The sequence below is a fragment of the Pecten maximus genome, chromosome 1, assembly GCF_902652985.1.
Source record: "Pecten maximus chromosome 1, xPecMax1.1, whole genome shotgun sequence".
Classification (NCBI taxonomy): Eukaryota; Metazoa; Mollusca; class Bivalvia; order Pectinida; family Pectinidae; genus Pecten; species Pecten maximus.
This window is the reverse complement of record NC_047015.1, coordinates 11,854,327-11,872,036: the sequence shown is the minus strand read 5'-3', so window position 1 is coordinate 11,872,036 and position 17,710 is coordinate 11,854,327. Positions and strand designations below refer to the sequence as shown.

The 17,710-nt window shown below is 44.2% G+C and overlaps 1 long non-coding RNA gene across 1 annotated transcript; it reads left to right on the top strand.

Moving 5' to 3' along the window:
• Positions 1-15,383: 15,383 nt before the first annotated feature.
• LOC117325041 lies at positions 15,384-16,857 on the top strand. The gene is made up of 2 exons (XR_004532119.1): positions 15,384-16,435; positions 16,808-16,857. It is a non-coding gene; the product is annotated as an uncharacterized LOC117325041 (long non-coding RNA).
• Positions 16,858-17,710: the final 853 nt, after the last annotated feature.

Here is a 17,710-nt window from a genome sequence, read left to right as displayed (position 1 = left end):
CCAATACTATGGGGCGCCGTTTTACTATTTATTCCCATTTGGTGATATCACCTATTCAAATAGGTGATATCACTTAAGAACTTTTTAAAGTGATATCACCTATTCGAATAAGTGATATCACCTATTCGTTTCATTAAGTGATATCACCCATTCGAATAGGTGATATCACTCATTCGAATAGGTGATATCACTTAATGAAACGAATAGGTGATATCACCAATTCGAAAATGTGATATCACTTATTTGAAAAATGAATTTGTGATATCACCTATTCGAATAGGTGATATCACTGATTGAATAGGTGATATCACTCATTCGAATAGGTGATATCACCAATTCGAATAGGTGATATCACTTATAAAATTTCATAAGTGATATCACCTATTCGTATAGGTGATATCACTCATTCGAATAGATGGTATCACTTAAGAATATTTTTAAGTGATATCACCTATTCGAATGAGTGATATCACCTATTCGAATGGGTGATATCACTTATTTGAAAAATGAATTGGTGATATCACCTATTCGAATAGGTGATATCACCAAATGGGAATAAATAGTAAAATAGTGTCCGAGACGTGACGTGTAAAGGTGTCCGAGACGTGACGTGTAAAGGAGTCCGAGATGTGACGTCTAAAGGAGTCTGAGATGTGATGTGTAAAGGAGTCCGAGATGTGACGTGTAAAGGAGTCCGAGACGTGACGTGTAAAGGAGTCTGAGACGTGATGTGTAAAGGAGTCCGAGATGTGACGTGTAAAGGAGTCCGAGACGTGATGTGTAAAGGAGTCCGAGACGTGATGTGTAAAGGAGTCCGAGATGTGATGTGTAAAGGAGTCCGAGATGTGACGTGTAAAGGAGTCCGAGATGTGATGTGTAAAGGAGTCAGAGACGTGATGTGTAAAGGAGTCCGAGATGTGATGTGTAAAGGTGTCTGCGATGTGATGTGTAAAGGAGTCCGAGATGTGACGTGTAAAGGAGTCCGAGATGTGACGTGTAAAGGAGTCCGAGATGTGACGTGTAAAGGAGTCCGAGATGTGACGTGTTAAGGAGTCCGAGATGTGACGTCTAAAGGAGTCTGAGACGTGATGTGTAAAGGAGTCTGAGATGTGATGTGTAAAGGAGTCCGAGATGTGACGTGTTAAGGTGTCCGAGACGTGACGTGTTAAGGTGTCCGAGACGTGACGTGTTAAGGTGTCCGAGATGTGATGTGTAAAGGAGTCTGAGACGTGATGTGTAAAGGAGTCCGAGATGTGACGTGTTAAGGAGTCCGAGATGTGACGTCTAAAGGAGTCCGAGACGTGATGTGTAAAGGAGTCAGAGATGTGACGTGTAAAGGAGTCCGAGATGTGATGTGTAAAGGAGTCAGAGATGTGACGTGTTAAGGTGTCCGAGACGTGACGTGTAAAGGAGTCTGAGACGTGATGTGTAAAGGTGTCCGAGATGTGATGTGTAAAGGTGTCCGAGATGTGACGTGTAAAGGTGTCCGAGATGTGATGTGTAAAGGAGTCCGAGATGTGACGTGTAAAGGTGTCCGAGATGTGACGTGTAAAGGAGTCCGAGATGTGATGTGTAAAGGTGTCCGAGACGTGACGTGTAAAGGTGTCCGAGATGTGATGTGTAAAGGAGTCCGAGATGTGACGTGTTAAGGTGTCCGAGATGTGACGTGTAAAGGTGTCCGAGATGTGACGTGTAAAGGTGTCCGAGATGTGATGTGTAAAGGAGTCTGAGACGTGACGTGTAAAGGTGTCCGAGATGTGACGTGTAAAGGTGTCCGAGATGTGACGTGTAAAGGTGTCCGAGATGTGACGTGTAAAGGTGTCCGAGATGTGACGTGTAAAGGTGTCCGAGATGTGATGTGTAAAGGAGTCCGAGACGTGATGTGTAAAGGAGTCCGAGATGTGACGTGTAAAGGTGTCCGAGATGTGACGTGTAAAGGTGTCCGAGATGTGACGTGTTAAGGAGTCCGAGATGTGACGTGTAAAGGTGTCCGAGATGTGACGTGTAAAGGTGTCCGAGATGTGATGTGTAAAGGTGTCCGAGATGTGATGTGTAAAGGTGTCTGAGATGTGATGTGTAAAGGTGTCCGAGACGTGACGTGTAAAGGAGTCCGAGATGTGATGTGTAAAGGAGTCCGAGATGTGATGTGTAAAGGTGTCCGAGATGTGGTGTGTAAAGGAGTCCGAGATGTGATGTGTAAAGGTGTCTGAGATGTGATGTGTAAAGGTGTCCGAGATGTGATGTGTAAAGGAGTCCGAGATGTGATGTGTAAAGGAGTCCGAGATGTGACGTGTAAAGGTGTCCGAGATGTGATGTGTAAAGGTGTCTGAGATGTGATGTGTAAAGGTGTCCGAGATGTGATGTGTAAAGGAGTCCGAGATGTGATGTGTAAAGGAGTCCGAGATGTGACGTGTTAAGGAGTCCGAGATGTGACGTGTAAAGGAGTCCGAGATGTGATGTGTAAAGGAGTCCGAGACGTGATGTGTAAAGGAGTCCGAGATGTGATGTGTAAAGGTGTCTGCGATGTGATGTGTAAAGGAGTCCGAGATGTGACGTGTAAAGGAGTCCGAGATGTGACGTGTAAAGGAGTCCGAGATGTGACGTGTAAAGGAGTCCGAGATGTGACGTGTTAAGGAGTCCGAGATGTGACGTGTAAAGGAGTCTGAGACGTGATGTGTAAAGGAGTCTGAGATGTGATGTGTAAAGGAGTCCGAGATGTGACGTGTTAAGGTGTCCGAGACGTGACGTGTTAAGGTGTCCGAGACGTGACGTGTTAAGGTGTCCGAGATGTGATGTGTAAAGGAGTCTGAGACGTGATGTGTAAAGGAGTCCGAGATGTGACGTGTAAAGGAGTCCGAGATGTGACGTCTAAAGGAGTCCGAGACGTGATGTGTAAAGGAGTCAGAGATGTGACGTGTAAAGGAGTCCGAGATGTGATGTGTAAAGGAGTCAGAGATGTGACGTGTTAAGGTGTCCGAGACGTGACGTGTTAAGGTGTCCGAGATGTGATGTGTAAAGGAGTCCGAGATGTGATGTGTAAAGGAGTCCGAGATGTGATGTGTTAATGTGTCTGAGACGTGACGTGTAAAGGTGTCCGAGATGTGATGTGTAAAGGTGTCCGAGATGTGATGTGTAAAGGTGTCCGGGACGTGATGTGTAAAGGAGTCCGAGACGTGATGTGTTAAGGTGTCCGGGACGTGATGTGTAAAGGAGTCCGAGATGTGATGTGTAAAGGAGTCCGAGATGTGATGTGTAAAGGAGTCTGAGATGTGACGTGTAAAGGTGTCCGAGATGTGATGTGTAAAGGAGTCTGAGACGTGACGTGTAAAGGTGTCCGAGATGTGATGTGTAAAGGAGTCCGAGATGTGATGTGTAAAGGAGTCCGAGATGTGATGTGTTAATGTGTCTGAGACGTGACGTGTAAAGGTGTCCGAGATGTGATGTGTAAAGGTGTCCGAGATGTGATGTGTAAAGGTGTCCGGGACGTGATGTGTAAAGGAGTCCGAGACGTGATGTGTTAAGGTGTCCGGGACGTGATGTGTAAAGGAGTCCGAGATGTGATGTGTAAAGGAGTCCGAGATGTGATGTGTAAAGGTGTCCGAGATGTGATGTGTAAAGGAGTCCGAGATGTGATGTGTAAAGGTGTCTGAGATGTGATGTGTAAAGGTGTCCGAGATGTGATGTGTAAAGGAGTCCGAGATGTGATGTGTAAAGGAGTCCGAGATGTGACGTGTAAAGGTGTCCGAGATGTGATGTGTAAAGGTGTCTGAGATGTGATGTGTAAAGGTGTCCGAGATGTGATGTGTAAAGGAGTCCGAGATGTGATGTGTAAAGGAGTCCGAGATGTGACGTGTTAAGGAGTCCGAGATGTGACGTGTAAAGGAGTCCGAGATGTGATGTGTAAAGGAGTCAGAGACGTGATGTGTAAAGGAGTCCGAGATGTGATGTGTAAAGGTGTCTGCGATGTGATGTGTAAAGGAGTCCGAGATGTGACGTGTAAAGGAGTCCGAGATGTGACGTGTAAAGGAGTCCGAGATGTGACGTGTAAAGGAGTCCGAGATGTGACGTGTTAAGGAGTCCGAGATGTGACGTCTAAAGGAGTCTGAGACGTGATGTGTAAAGGAGTCTGAGATGTGATGTGTTAAGGTGTCCGAGACGTGACGTGTTAAGGTGTCCGAGACGTGACGTGTTAAGGTGTCCGAGATGTGATGTGTAAAGGAGTCTGAGACGTGATGTGTAAAGGAGTCCGAGATGTGACGTGTTAAGGAGTCCGAGATGTGACGTCTAAAGGAGTCCGAGACGTGATGTGTAAAGGAGTCAGAGATGTGACGTGTAAAGGAGTCCGATATGTGATGTGTAAAGGAGTCAGAGATGTGACGTGTTAAGGTGTCCGAGACGTGACGTGTTAAGGTGTCCGAGATGTGATGTGTAAAGGAGTCCGAGATGTGATGTGTAAAGGAGTCCGAGATGTGATGTGTTAATGTGTCTGAGACGTGACGTGTAAAGGTGTCCGAGATGTGATGTGTAAAGGTGTCCGAGATGTGATGTGTAAAGGTGTCCGGGACGTGATGTGTAAAGGAGTCCGAGACGTGATGTGTAAAGGTGTCCGAGACGTGATGTGTAAAGGAGTCCGAGATGTGATGTGTAAAGGAGTCCGAGATGTGATGTGTAAAGGAGTCTGAGATGTGACGTGTAAAGGTGTCCGAGATGTGATGTGTAAAGGAGTCTGAGACGTGACGTGTAAAGGTGTCCGAGATGTGATGTGTAAAGGAGTCCGAGATGTGATGTGTAAAGGAGTCCGAGATGTGATGTGTTAATGTGTCTGAGACGTGACGTGTAAAGGTGTCCGAGATGTGATGTGTAAAGGTGTCCGAGATGTGATGTGTAAAGGTGTCCGAGACGTGATGTGTAAAGGAGTCCGAGACGTGATGTGTTAAGGTGTCCGAGACGTGATGTGTAAAGGAGTCCGAGATGTGATGTGTAAAGGAGTCCGAGATGTGATGTGTAAAGGAGTCTGAGATGTGACGTGTAAAGGTGTCCGAGATGTGATGTGTAAAGGAGTCTGAGACGTGACGTGTAAAGGTGTCCGAGATGTGATGTGTAAAGGAGTCCGAGATGTGATGTGTAAAGGTGTCCGAGATGTGATGTGTTAAGGTGTCTGAGATGTGACGTGTTAAGGTGTCTGAGATGTGATGTGTAAAGGAGTCTGAGACGTGATGTGTAAAGGTGTCCGAGATGTGATGTGTAAAGGTGTCCGAGATGTGACGTGTAAAGGTGTCCGAGATGTGATGTGTAAAGGAGTCCGAGATGTGACGTGTAAAGGTGTCCGAGATGTGACGTGTAAAGGAGTCCGAGATGTGATGTGTAAAGGTGTCCGAGACGTGACGTGTAAAGGTGTCCGAGATGTGATGTGTAAAGGAGTCCGAGATGTGACGTGTTAAGGTGTCCGAGATGTGACGTGTAAAGGTGTCCGAGATGTGACGTGTAAAGGTGTCCGAGATGTGACGTGTAAAGGAGTCTGAGACGTGACGTGTAAAGGTGTCCGAGATGTGACGTGTAAAGGTGTCCGAGATGTGACGTGTAAAGGTGTCCGAGATGTGACGTGTAAAGGTGTCCGAGATGTGACGTGTAAAGGTGTCCGAGATGTGATGTGTAAAGGAGTCCGAGACGTGATGTGTAAAGGAGTCCGAGATGTGACGTGTAAAGGTGTCCGAGATGTGACGTGTAAAGGTGTCCGAGATGTGACGTGTTAAGGAGTCCGAGATGTGACGTGTAAAGGTGTCCGAGATGTGACGTGTAAAGGTGTCCGAGATATGATGTGTAAAGGTGTCCGAGATGTGATGTGTAAAGGTGTCTGAGATGTGATGTGTAAAGGTGTCCGAGACGTGACGTGTAAAGGAGTCCGAGATGTGATGTGTAAAGGAGTCCGAGATGTGATGTGTAAAGGTGTCCGAGATGTGATGTGTAAAGGAGTCCGAGATGTGATGTGTAAAGGTGTCTGAGATGTGATGTGTAAAGGTGTCCGAGATGTGATGTGTAAAGGAGTCCGAGATGTGATGTGTAAAGGAGTCCGAGATGTGACGTGTAAAGGTGTCCGAGATGTGATGTGTAAAGGTGTCTGAGATGTGATGTGTAAAGGTGTCCGAGATGTGATGTGTAAAGGAGTCCGAGATGTGATGTGTAAAGGAGTCCGAGATGTGACGTGTTAAGGAGTCTGAGACGTGATGTGTAAAGGAGTCCGAGATGTGATGTGTAAAGGAGTCCGAGACGTGATGTGTTAAGGTGTCCGGGACGTGATGTGTAAAGGAGTCCGAGATGTGATGTGTAAAGGAGTCCGAGACGTGATGTGTAAAGGAGTCTGAGATGTGACGTGTAAATGTGTCTGAGACGTGATGTGTAAAGGTGTCCGAGATTTGATGTGTAAAGGTGTCCGAGATGTGATGTGTAAAGGTGTCTGAGATGTGATGTGTAAAGGTGTCCGAGACGTGATGTATAAAGGAGTCCGAGACGTGATGTGTAAAGGTGTCCGAGACGTGATGTATAAAGGAGTCCGAGCCGACGGATGTGTAAGGTGTCCGAGACGTGATGTATAAAGGAGTCCGAGATGTGACGTGTAAAGGTGTCTGAGATGTGATGTGTTAAGGTGTCTGAGATGTGACGTGTAAAGGAGTCTGAGATGTGACGTGTAAAGGTGTCCGAGATGTGACGTGTAAAGGAGTCTGAGATGTGATGTGTAAAGGTGTCTGAGATGTGACGTGTAAAGGAGTCTGAGATGTGATGTGTAAAGGAGTCTGAGATGTGATGTGTTAAGGTGTCCGAGACGTGACGTGTAAAGGTGTCTGAGATGTGACGTGTAAAGGTGTCCGAGATGTGACGTGTAAAGGTGTCCGAGATGTGATGTGTAAAGGAGTCCGAGACGTGATGTGTTAAGGTGTCCGAGATGTGATGTGTAAAGGTGTCCGAGACGTGACGTGTAAAGGTGTCTGAGATGTGACGTGTAAAGGAGTCTGAGATGTGACGTGTAAAGGTGTCCGAGATGTGACGTGTAAAGGAGTCAGAGACGTGATGTGTAAAGGTGTCTGAGATGTGACGTGTAAAGGTGTCCAATACGTGACGTGTAAAGGAGTCTGAGATGTGATGTGTTAAGGTGTCCGAGACGTGACGTGTTAAGGTGTCCGAGACGTTACGTGTTAAGGTGTCCGAGACGTGACGTGTTAAGGTGTCCGAGACGTTACGTGTAAAGGAGTCCGAGATGTGACGTGTAAAGGAGTCCGAGATGTGATGTGTAAAGGTGTCCGAGACGTGACGTGTAAAGGTGTCCGAGATGTGATGTGTAAAGGAGTCCGAGATGTGACGTGTTAAGGTGTCCGAGATGTGACGTGTAAAGGTGTCCGAGATGTGACGTGTAAAGGTGTCCGAGATGTGATGTGTAAAGGAGTCTGAGACGTGACGTGTAAAGGTGTCCGAGATGTGACGTGTAAAGGTGTCCGAGATGTGACGTGTAAAGGTGTCCGAGATGTGACGTGTAAAGGTGTCCGAGATGTGACGTGTAAAGGTGTCCGAGATGTGATGTGTAAAGGAGTCCGAGACGTGATGTGTAAAGGAGTCCGAGATGTGACGTGTAAAGGTGTCCGAGATGTGACGTGTAAAGGTGTCCGAGATGTGACGTGTAAAGGAGTCCGAGATGTGACGTGTAAAGGTGTCCGAGATGTGACGTGTAAAGGTGTCCGAGATGTGATGTGTAAAGGTGTCCGAGATGTGATGTGTAAAGGTGTCTGAGATGTGATGTGTAAAGGTGTCCGAGACGTGACGTGTAAAGGAGTCCGAGATGTGATGTGTAAAGGAGTCCGAGATGTGATGTGTAAAGGTGTCCGAGATGTGATGTGTAAAGGAGTCCGAGATGTGATGTGTAAAGGTGTCCGAGATGTGATGTGTAAAGGTGTCCGAGATGTGATGTGTAAAGGAGTCCGAGATGTGATGTGTAAAGGAGTCCGAGATGTGACGTGTAAAGGTGTCCGAGATGTGATGTGTAAAGGTGTCCGAGATGTGATGTGTAAAGGTGTCCGAGATGTGATGTGTAAAGGAGTCCGAGATGTGATGTGTAAAGGAGTCCGAGATGTGACGTGTTAAGGAGTCCGAGATGTGACGTGTAAAGGAGTCCGAGATGTGATGTGTAAAGGAGTCCGAGACGTGATGTGTAAAGGAGTCCGAGATGTGATGTGTAAAGGTGTCTGAGATGTGATGTGTAAAGGAGTCCGAGATGTGACGTGTAAAGGAGTCCGAGATGTGACGTGTAAAGGAGTCCGAGATGTGACGTGTAAAGGAGTCCGAGATGTGACGTGTTAAGGAGTCCGAGATGTGACGTCTAAAGGAGTCTGAGACGTGATGTGTAAAGGAGTCTGAGATGTGATGTGTAAAGGAGTCCGAGATGTGACGTGTCAAGGTGTCCGAGACGTGACGTGTTAAGGTGTCCGAGACGTGACGTGTTAAGGTGTCCGAGATGTGATGTGTAAAGGAGTCTGAGACGTGATGTGTAAAGGAGTCCGAGATGTGACGTGTTAAGGAGTCCGAGATGTGACGTCTAAAGGAGTCCGAGACGTGATGTGTAAAGGAGTCAGAGATGTGACGTGTAAAGGAGTCCGAGATGTGATGTGTAAAGGAGTCAGAGATGTGACGTGTTAAGGTGTCCGAGACGTGACGTGTTAAGGTGTCCGAGATGTGATGTGTAAAGGAGTCCGAGATGTGATGTGTAAAGGAGTCCGAGATGTGATGTGTTAATGTGTCTGAGACGTGACGTGTAAAGGTGTCCGAGATGTGATGTGTAAAGGTGTCCGAGATGTGATGTGTAAAGGTGTCCGGGACGTGATGTGTAAAGGAGTCCGAGACGTGATGTGTTAAGGTGTCCGGGACGTGATGTGTAAAGGAGTCCGAGATGTGATGTGTAAAGGAGTCCGAGATGTGATGTGTAAAGGAGTCTGAGATGTGACGTGTAAAGGTGTCCGAGATGTGATGTGTAAAGGAGTCTGAGACGTGACGTGTAAAGGTGTCCGAGATGTGACGTGTAAAGGTGTCCGAGATGTGATGTGTAAAGGAGTCCGAGACGTGATGTGTAAAGAAGTCCGAGATGTGACGTGTAAAGGTGTCCGAGATGTGACGTGTAAAGGTGTCCGAGATGTGACGTGTTAAGGAGTCCGAGATGTGACGTGTAAAGGTGTCCGAGATGTGACGTGTAAAGGTGTCCGAGATGTGATGTGTAAAGGTGTCCGAGATGTGATGTGTAAAGGTGTCTGAGATGTGATGTGTAAAGGTGTCCGAGACGTGACGTGTAAAGGAGTCCGAGATGTGATGTGTAAAGGAGTCCGAGATGTGATGTGTAAAGGTGTCCGAGATGTGATGTGTAAAGGAGTCCGAGATGTGATGTGTAAAGGTGTCTGAGATGTGATGTGTAAAGGTGTCCGAGATGTGATGTGTAAAGGAGTCCGAGATGTGATGTGTAAAGGAGTCCGAGATGTGACGTGTAAAGGTGTCCGAGATGTGATGTGTAAAGGTGTCTGAGATGTGATGTGTAAAGGTGTCCGAGATGTGATGTGTAAAGGAGTCCGAGATGTGATGTGTAAAGGAGTCCGAGATGTGACGTGTAAAGGAGTCCGAGATGTGACGTGTAAAGGAGTCCGAGATGTGATGTGTAAAGGAGTCCGAGACGTGATGTGTAAAGGAGTCCGAGATGTGATGTGTAAAGGTGTCTGCGATGTGATGTGTAAAGGAGTCCGAGATGTGACGTGTAAAGGAGTCCGAGATGTGACGTGTAAAGGAGTCCGAGATGTGACGTGTAAAGGAGTCCGAGATGTGACGTGTAAAGGAGTCCGAGATGTGACGTGTAAAGGAGTCCGAGACGTGATGTGTAAAGGAGTCTGAGATGTGATGTGTAAAGGAGTCCGAGATGTGATGTGTTAAGGTGTCCGAGACGTGACGTGTTAAGGTGTCCGAGACGTGACGTGTTAAGGTGTCCGAGATGTGATGTGTAAAGGAGTCTGAGACGTGATGTGTAAAGGAGTCCGAGATGTGACGTGTTAAGGAGTCCGAGATGTGACGTCTAAAGGAGTCCGAGACGTGATGTGTAAAGGAGTCAGAGATGTGACGTGTAAAGGAGTCCGAGATGTGATGTGTAAAGGAGTCAGAGATGTGACGTGTTAAGGTGTCCGAGACGTGACGTGTTAAGGTGTCCGAGATGTGATGTGTAAAGGAGTCCGAGATGTGATGTGTAAAGGAGTCCGAGATGTGATGTGTTAATGTGTCTGAGACGTGACGTGTAAAGGTGTCCGAGATGTGATGTGTAAAGGTGTCCGAGATGTGATGTGTAAAGGTGTCCGAGACGTGATGTGTAAAGGAGTCCGAGACGTGATGTGTAAAGGTGTCCGGGACGTGATGTGTAAAGGAGTCCGAGATGTGATGTGTAAAGGAGTCCGAGATGTGATGTGTAAAGGAGTCTGAGATGTGACGTGTAAAGGTGTCCGAGATGTGATGTGTAAAGGAGTCTGAGACGTGACGTGTAAAGGTGTCCGAGATGTGATGTGTAAAGGAGTCCGAGATGTGATGTGTAAAGGAGTCCGAGATGTGATGTGTTAATGTGTCTGAGACGTGACGTGTAAAGGTGTCCGAGATGTGATGTGTAAAGGTGTCCGAGATGTGATGTGTAAAGGTGTCCGGGACGTGATGTGTAAAGGAGTCCGAGACGTGATGTGTTAAGGTGTCCGGGACGTGATGTGTAAAGGAGTCCGAGATGTGATGTGTAAAGGAGTCCGAGATGTGATGTGTAAAGGAGTCTGAGATGTGACGTGTAAAGGTGTCCGAGATGTGATGTGTAAAGGAGTCTGAGACGTGACGTGTAAAGGTGTCCGAGATGTGATGTGTAAAGGAGTCCGAGATGTGATGTGTAAAGGTGTCCGAGATGTGATGTGTTAAGGTGTCTGAGATGTGACGTGTTAAGGTGTCTGAGATGTGATGTGTAAAGGAGTCTGAGACGTGATGTGTAAAGGTGTCCGAGATGTGATGTGTAAAGGTGTCCGAGATGTGACGTGTAAAGGTGTCCGAGATGTGATGTGTAAAGGAGTCCGAGATGTGACGTGTAAAGGTGTCCGAGATGTGACGTGTAAAGGAGTCCGAGATGTGATGTGTAAAGGTGTCCGAGACGTGATGTGTAAAGGTGTCCGAGATGTGATGTGTAAAGGAGTCCGAGATGTGACGTGTTAAGGTGTCCGAGATGTGACGTGTAAAGGTGTCCGAGATGTGACGTGTAAAGGTGTCCGAGATGTGATGTGTAAAGGAGTCTGAGACGTGACGTGTAAAGGTGTCCGAGATGTGACGTGTAAAGGTGTCCGAGATGTGACGTGTAAAGGTGTCCGAGATGTGACGTGTAAAGGTGTCCGAGATGTGACGTGTAAAGGTGTCCGAGATGTGATGTGTAAAGGAGTCCGAGACGTGATGTGTAAAGGAGTCCGAGATGTGACGTGTAAAGGTGTCCGAGATGTGACGTGTAAAGGTGTCCGAGATGTGACGTGTTAAGGAGTCCGAGATGTGACGTGTAAAGGTGTCCGAGATGTGACGTGTAAAGGTGTCCGAGATGTGATGTGTAAAGGTGTCCGAGATGTGATGTGTAAAGGTGTCTGAGATGTGATGTGTAAAGGTGTCCGAGACGTGACGTGTAAAGGAGTCCGAGATGTGATGTGTAAAGGAGTCCGAGATGTGATGTGTAAAGGTGTCCGAGATGTGATGTGTAAAGGAGTCCGAGATGTGATGTGTAAAGGTGTCTGAGATGTGATGTGTAAAGGTGTCCGAGATGTGATGTGTAAAGGAGTCCGAGATGTGATGTGTAAAGGAGTCCGAGATGTGACGTGTAAAGGTGTCCGAGATGTGACGTGTAAAGGTGTCTGAGATGTGATGTGTAAAGGTGTCCGAGATGTGATGTGTAAAGGAGTCCGAGATGTGATGTGTAAAGGAGTCCGAGATGTGACGTGTTAAGGAGTCTGAGACGTGATGTGTAAAGGAGTCCGAGATGTGATGTGTAAAGGAGTCCGAGACGTGATGTGTTAAGGTGTCCGGGACGTGATGTGTAAAGGAGTCCGAGATGTGATGTGTAAAGGAGTCCGAGACGTGATGTGTAAAGGAGTCTGAGATGTGACGTGTAAATGTGTCTGAGACGTGATGTGTAAAGGTGTCCGAGATGTGATGTGTAAAGGTGTCCGAGATGTGATGTGTAAAGGTGTCTGAGATGTGATGTGTAAAGGTGTCCGAGACGTGATGTATAAAGGAGTCCGAGACGTGATGTGTAAAGGTGTCCGAGACGTGATGTATAAAGGAGTCCGAGACGTGATGTGTAAAGGTGTCCGAGACGTGATGTATAAAGGAGTCCGAGATGTGACGTGTAAAGGTGTCTGAGATGTGATGTGTTAAGGTGTCTGAGATGTGACGTGTAAAGGAGTCTGAGATGTGACGTGTAAAGGTGTCCGAGATGTGACGTGTAAAGGAGTCTGAGATGTGATGTGTAAAGGTGTCTGAGATGTGACGTGTAAAGGAGTCTGAGATGTGATGTGTAAAGGAGTCTGAGATGTGATGTGTTAAGGTGTCCGAGACGTGACGTGTAAAGGTGTCTGAGATGTGACGTGTAAAGGTGTCCGAGATGTGACGTGTAAAGGTGTCCGAGATGTGATGTGTAAAGGAGTCCGAGACGTGATGTGTTAAGGTGTCCGAGATGTGATGTGTAAAGGTGTCCGAGACGTGACGTGTAAAGGTGTCTGAGATGTGACGTGTAAAGGAGTCTGAGATGTGACGTGTAAAGGTGTCCGAGATGTGACGTGTAAAGGAGTCAGAGACGTGATGTGTAAAGGTGTCTGAGATGTGACGTGTAAAGGTGTCCAATACGTGACGTGTAAAGGAGTCTGAGATGTGATGTGTTAAGGTGTCCGAGACGTGACGTGTTAAGGTGTCCGAGACGTTACGTGTTAAGGTGTCCGAGACGTGACGTGTTAAGGTGTCCGAGACGTTACGTGTAAAGGAGTCCGAGATGTGACGTGTTAAGGAGTCCGAGATGTGATGTGTAAATGTAATTATACATGCTGCTATTCTTTTTGCTTATTCTTGTAATAGTGTATAATTTTGGGAATTTATTATTAACTCTTTTGGTTTTAATTATGCTTATTATATATTACTTCAGGTACGCGTCGCTCGCTGTTTTCGTTCACGTTTTCATGGTGCGCTCGGACTGGTGTACGACTGTGCTGCTTGCCTATGTACGTTATCTGTCATACATGTATGTCACACATTGTTATGTTAATGTGTTGTTGGAATGTTACCTTATATGGTCATGTCCAGTGTCGTCTCGTTTTGGGTATTGGCGGTCATCTCTGCTTCTTCTTCTGCATGCAGATATTATCTTTGCTTTTATTCCCTTTGCTTACTCTACATGCCGATATTCCATTTCCGTGTTCTACACACTCAACATTATTTCTCTGTTTTAGATTTTTAGACCTTTGCCGTTCCAAAGTTCCAAAATATCAAAGTTACACGGACCACCAAGTATTTCATCTGTGTAAATATTTTAAAAGTATTCGTGTTCGATATCTTTCTCTAGCTTACACTGTAGAATATCGTATGATTTTATTCAATAATAGTTATGCATTTTGTCACATGGGTAAGTGAGACAGACGTTTATACAATGGGGGACGACATAGAGCTGATTGGCACGAATTGACAACCCACGATCAATGTTATACACATATGATATCATCTTCGCTAGCCAAGGCTTCTGATTACGTTACACTACACGAACCCTTGGCGGATATAGTCGTGTTCAAACCGTCGCGCCCTGGAATCCCAGGGCACCCAATCAAATCGCGATTTACATTCTGGCTTGGTTTCGCAGTAAACAAAAAATGCGGCACCCAGTACAGAGCTACATTGCCGACTAAATCATGGCATTCTACCTAAATACAAAAATCACAATCTTTGGGGGAACATTCGCAGTGTTTGATCAATTCATATAAGTCATTGATCACATATCTCATCGAAATGACACCAAACCTCGATGTGTGTTTGTAAACATCACCGCTTGTTTTGATTGGTCGAAAATTTCATGCGTGAAGGGTGGTAATTTCGAATCACCGCTAGAGGGCCAGAACTGACGACGATATCTGCCAAGGGTTCGTGTAGTGATATGATATGGACCGCATTTAGAATTGACAACCCACGATCAATGTTATACACACAATCCACCATCAAAGTTATACACACAATCCACGATCAATGTTATCCACACAATCCACGATCAATGTTATACACATAATCCACCATCAATGTTATACACACAATCCACCATCAATGTTATACACATCTGATATGGCCGTATTTAGAATTGACAACCCACGATCAATGTTATACACAAATTAAATGGACCGTATTCAGAATTCATAATCCACGATCAATGTTATACACACAATCCACTATCAATGTTATACACGCAATCCACGATCAATGTTATACACACAATCCACGATCAATGTTATACACATAATCCACGATCAATGTTATCCACACAATCCACGATCAATGTTATACACACAATCCACCATCAATGTTATACACACAATCCACGATCAATGTTATACACACAATCCACGATCAATGTTATACACACAATCCACGATCAATGTTATACACACAATCCACCATCAATGTTATACACACAATCCACGATCAATGTTATACACACAATCCACCATCAATGTTATAGACACAATCCACCATCAATGTTATACACACAATCCACCATCAATGTTATACACACAATCCAACATCAATGTTATACACACAATCCACCATCAATGTTATACACACAATCCAACATCAATGATATACACACAATCCAACATCAATGTTATACACATAATCCACGATCAATGTTATCCACACAATCCACGATCAATGTTATACACACAATCCACCATCAATGTTATACACACAATCCACGATCAATGTTATACACACAATCCACGATCAATGTTATACACACAATCCACCATCAATGTTATACACACAATCCACGATCAATGTTATACACACAATCCAACATCAATGTTATACACACAATCCACCATCAATGTTATACACACAATCCACCATCAATGTTATACACACAATCCACGATCAATGTTATACACACAATCCACGATCAATGTTATACACACAATCCACGATCAATGTTATACACACAATCCACCATCAATGTTATACACACAATCCACTATCAATGTTATACACACAATCCACCATCAATGTTATACACATTTCTGATATGGCCGTATTTAGAATTGACAACCCACGCAGGTGGCATCGGTTAATGCCAGAATACGAGGGCTGGATGGTGATATTGAAGGAAATTCTTGTAGGAAGAAGCCAGTACCTGTACCCAGGAAAACAAGGAAAAAACAACAACCTAAGTGGCAAACATCGGGTGAGTATGTAATGGTGCAATCATCCGTAACCCCAGACTGGATGACGAGAGCCAGGTATTTAGAGGTTTTAGCTACTGAGGGAAATTTGGACAGGATGCCAGAGAAAGTTCTGGAGTCTTTACTCTCTGTGGTAAGTGGCTCAAATTGATTGTTTTATCCATTGATTTAAAATAATTTGTACTTTTAATGTTTTCACAGGTTGGATGTCGCTGAAGCTTCTCCATGGCGATGACACGGAGGTCATTCATCTGCGAGGGGGAGTATGTGACAGGGTTATATTTTGGGAAAATGTATAATAATAAATTGTGTATTATGTATTTTTAATTTCTGGTGCGATAGTCTTTAGTTCAAAGTATTTGTGTGACTTGTTTGGAGAGTAAGTTCTGTGTGTCTTGTATGTAGGACAGGTATGTAAGGAATGTGAGTATGTATGTCATGTGACCTGACATAGACTTTTCATTGGACAGTTTTACCTAACACGCATGCTTTTAATCACTTTTCTATATTCAAAATCACTTCTGCTTTGGTATCCAAGCACATAACATCTACGAAGTCATTGTCCGAATATTCAAAGAGATCTGGTGAGTTTTTACTATTATTGGTGTTATTTTGATACTTAAATGTATATTATATTGTTGTGCTATGATACAACATGTAATTATGTTTTTTATGGATATTTTAATATATTACTTGAGTAGAGAATCTGGGGCTGAGCCACAAGATGTATCTCTTTGTCATTTCATTGTAAAAAGTATACGTTCAAATGTGTAGTTGTGGTTTGTGAATCAACCTTACAAAATTCACATAACTAGTATTATATCAATGTATTTTTATTACAGCTGATGTACAATGTATTTGTAAAATCAAATCCAAAACAGCTGTGTGTTGATGTTGAAACATCATTACGGAACCTCCGCATGATATGTGGGGTGAGTTTATAGTACATTTATTAGAGTAATAGAATATTTACATATATTTGGCATGTGCCTAAAGAGTAAAATACCCATATGGTATATATACTGAAACTAATGTCATTTGTGAAGTATACATTAATATTATTTTAATATTCTGATACACATTTGTTTGATTCTGTAGAGTAACTAGGTTTAGATACTTAAATTATTCATGTGTACATTTTAATATTGTTTAAATAGCAGATATTTCGTCTAATTGATAGATATTGCTCAGTTCTTGTTAATTTTTCATATAACATGCGTTGTGGGAGTTATGTCCCTTGATTGTCACGTCCAATGTAGTTTGTATTGTATATGTGTAAGTGATTCTTTGTCTTGTTATTGTAGGGTTTTTTAATACCGTGATGAACGGTTACAATAAACCAACATGAAGCTGACAAGAGGCATTCGAGTTGTGTTTTGAACCCTATTACACACACAATCCACGATCAATGTTATACACACAATCCACGATCAATGTTATACACACAATCCACGATCAATGTTATACACACAATCCACGATCAATGTTATACACACAATCCACGATCAATGTTATACACACAATCCACCATCAATGTTATAGACACAATCCACCATCAATGTTATACACACAATCCACCATCAATGTTACCCACACAATCCACGATCAATGTTATCCACACAATCCACGATCAATGTTATACACACAATCCACTATCAATGTTATACACACAATCCACCATCAATGTTATCCACACAATCCACGATCAATGTTATACACACAATCCACCATCAATGTTATACACACAATCCAACATCAATGTTATACACACAATCCACCATCAATGTTATACACACAATCCACCATCAATGTTATACACATCTGATATGGCCGTATTTAGAATTGACAACCCACGATCAATGTTATACACAAATTAAATGGACCGTATTCAGAATTCATAATCCACGATCAATGTTATACACACAATCCACTATCAATGTTATACACGCAATCCACCATCAATGTTATACACACAATCCACGATCAATGTTATACACACAATCCACCATCAATGTTATACACACAATCCACGATCAATGTTATACACACAATCCACCATCAATGTTATAGACACAATCCACCATCAATGTTATACACACAATCCACGATCAATGTTATACACACAATCCACCATCAATGTTATACACACAATCCACGATCAATGTTATACACACAATCCACCATCAATGTTATACACACAATCCACG